The sequence below is a fragment of the Lupinus angustifolius genome, chromosome LG01 (genome assembly GCF_001865875.1).
Source record: "Lupinus angustifolius cultivar Tanjil chromosome LG01, LupAngTanjil_v1.0, whole genome shotgun sequence".
NCBI classification, from domain to species: domain Eukaryota; kingdom Viridiplantae; phylum Streptophyta; class Magnoliopsida; order Fabales; family Fabaceae; genus Lupinus; species Lupinus angustifolius.
In genome coordinates, this window is record NC_032009.1 from 24,516,162 (window position 1) to 24,516,503 (window position 342).

Consider the following 342-nt stretch of genomic DNA (forward strand, 5'->3'; position numbering starts at 1 on the left):
AACAAGGAAGCTACCTCAGAATCTTTGGGGTGAGGCTGCAACAACTGCAGCCTATGTAATAAATCTCTGCCCTACTAAAAGATTAGAATCCAAGGTGCCTGAAGAAGTTTGGTCTGGAAGGAAACCCTCTATCAAGCACTTCATGATCTTTGGGTCACTATGCTATATGCACATCCCTGATCAAAAGAGAAGAAAACTGGATGACAAAAGTGAACAAATGATCTTCATAGGATATAATCCAACAGGGTCCTACAAACTACTGAATCCAAAGACTCTCAAGGTGATATTCAGCAGAGATGTGCACTTTGTTGAGTCAAGCTCCTAGAAGGAAAGGAACTCAGC